Below are 2,407 nucleotides of genomic sequence, written 5' to 3'. Positions count from 1 at the left end.
TGCCCAGAGATGATTATTTTGACCTATTTCCTTCCACTCATTGTTCTATGTATATATTGATGAATTTTTATAAAAATTAGGATTGTAATACACTACACATTTATGATACGTTTTTTATACTTATGTCGTAAGTATTTTGTTAGGACACTAAATGCTTTGAAAACCTAACTTGTTAAAAAACTTATTCTTGACTGTTGATGTTTCCTTGGCTTCTAATTTTTTGTGTTAGAAACAAAATCTGCATTGGCCATCCTTATGTCATTGTTGGATTATTTTCCTAAAATAAATTCCTAAAGAAATAATTATAATATTGAAGATGATTCTGATTACATTTTATTGGGTTGCTCTCTGGAAAGAAGGGCATTTTACAGGCCCACCAGTGGTGTGTGAAGAGTACCAGTCCCCCATCCATTTGTTAACACTGGATATTAGCACTTTTTAGAAATTTAATAAGCTGGAAATTCATATATCTTTGGTTGTATGTCTCATATATATCAATGAGTCCAAACACGTTTTCACAGACATTGGGCATTTGTGTCATGGCACTTTGCCTGTCTTCATTCTGCTAAGAGTGGTAGCAAACTCAAATGCCTTTCAGGGGTCTAGCATGTTAGGTCAATGTGTCAAACCACAGTGGGAATTGGGAATGGTAGGGCCTGAGATGAATTGGTAGTCCATGCCCTGCTTAAGATCCCAAATTGAAAATTTTTAAATACACTACACTGGCCAAACAAAACATCTATGGGACAAATTCAGGACTAGATTATCAGTTAGCAACTGTGATAGCACTTCCTGTCTCTAATTCATTCCCTTCAGGTTGTTGTCAGAATGATAGGTGTGGAGACAAGGGAACCCTCCTACATCATTGGTGGGAATGTAAATTGGTACTGCCACTATGGAGAACAGTATGGATATTCTTTAAGAAGTTAAAAAGAGAGCTACCATATGATCCAGAAATCCCACTGCTGGGCATATATCTGGAGAAAACCATGGTCCAAAAGGATATATGCACCCCAGTGTTCACTGAAGCACTGTTTACAGTAGCTAAGACATGGAAGCAGCCTAAATGTCCATTGACAGGGGAACGGATAAAAAAGATGTGGTATATTTATACAATGGAGTACTACTTGGCCATTAAAAAGAATGCCATTTGCAACTTAGACGGACCTAGAGATTGTCTGGGAGTAAGTCAGACAAAGACAAATATTGTATAATATTGCTTATACACAGAATCTAAAAAAAATGATACAAATGAGCTTATTTATAGAACAGAAATAGAGCACAAACTTACAGAATAGATTTATGGTTACCAGGGGCAGGGAGGGTAGGGGAAAGGGATAGACTGGGGAGTTTGGGATTGACGTGTACACACCGCTATTGATATATTTAAAATGGATAACCAACAAGGACCTACCATATAGCACAGGGAATTCTGCTCAATATTACCTAACAACCTAAATGGGAAAATAATTTGAAAAAGAATAGATACATGTATATGTATAACTGAATCACTGTGCTGTACACCTGAAATTAACACAACATTGTAATCAACTCTACTCCAATTTTAACTATTTAGGTTGGCCAAAAAGTTCATTAGGGTTTTCCATTCCATCTTACAGAAAAACCTGAACAAACTTTTTGGCCAGGCCAGTCAGTTCAGTCACTCAGTTGTGTCTGACTCTTTGCGACCCCATGGAGTGCAGCATGCCAGGCTTCCCTGTCCATCACCAACTCCTGGAGCTTGCTCAAACTCATGTCCATCGAGTCAGTGATGCCATCCAACCATCTCATCCTCTGTCGTCCCCTTCTCCTGCCTTCAATCTTTCCCAGCATCAGCATCATTGGCCATGCCAATGAAAAGGATTCATGTTGATGTATGGCAAAACCAATACAATATTGTAAAGTAATTAGCCTCTAATTAAAATAAATAAACTTAAAAACAAACAAGCAAACAAACAAAACCCCAAAGAATGATATTCCTATTACCTTCTCATAGAGACCAACCAAAATGTGACTCCAAATCTATTTCTGGGAACTCCTCTATCCCAACCCAGTATTTCTACCACACAGAACTCTAAGGAGACCGTGAGGCTCTTGAGGACAAACATCCTGTCTTACAAAAGGCCCTGCAGCATGGTGGAAAGAGAGAACTCTAGAATCAGACACTTCTTGGTCAAATCCCACCTTATTATTTCCTTGCTGTGTGACTACAGTAAAGTTATCTAACCTCACTGAGGCTCCAATTCCTCATCTACAAAATGCTACTAAGAGCACTGACACCACAGGGTGGGTGTGAAGATGGAGCACTGAATACACTGTGTACACATGGGAGACTGCCAGTCGCTGGTTACAGGTGTTATTAGAATACTTGCACAATTCTTAGCCTCCAGCATCTATCACAGCAGCT

The 2,407-nt window shown here is 38.7% G+C and overlaps 1 protein-coding gene across 1 annotated transcript in view; it reads right to left on the bottom strand.

Moving 5' to 3' along the window:
- The window catches only part of IL13RA1 (interleukin 13 receptor, alpha 1), a gene marked incomplete at its 5' end in the record, with an annotated part of 36,404 nt that overhangs the window by 27,529 nt on the left and 6,468 nt on the right, over positions 1-2,407 (bottom strand). The window lies entirely within an intron of this gene.

The sequence above is a fragment of the Bison bison genome, unplaced genomic scaffold (genome assembly GCF_000754665.1).
Source record: "Bison bison bison isolate TAMUID 2011002044 unplaced genomic scaffold, Bison_UMD1.0 scf7180017858818, whole genome shotgun sequence".
NCBI classification, from domain to species: Eukaryota; Metazoa; Chordata; class Mammalia; order Artiodactyla; family Bovidae; genus Bison; species Bison bison.
This window is presented reverse-complemented; position numbering and strand designations above follow the sequence as displayed.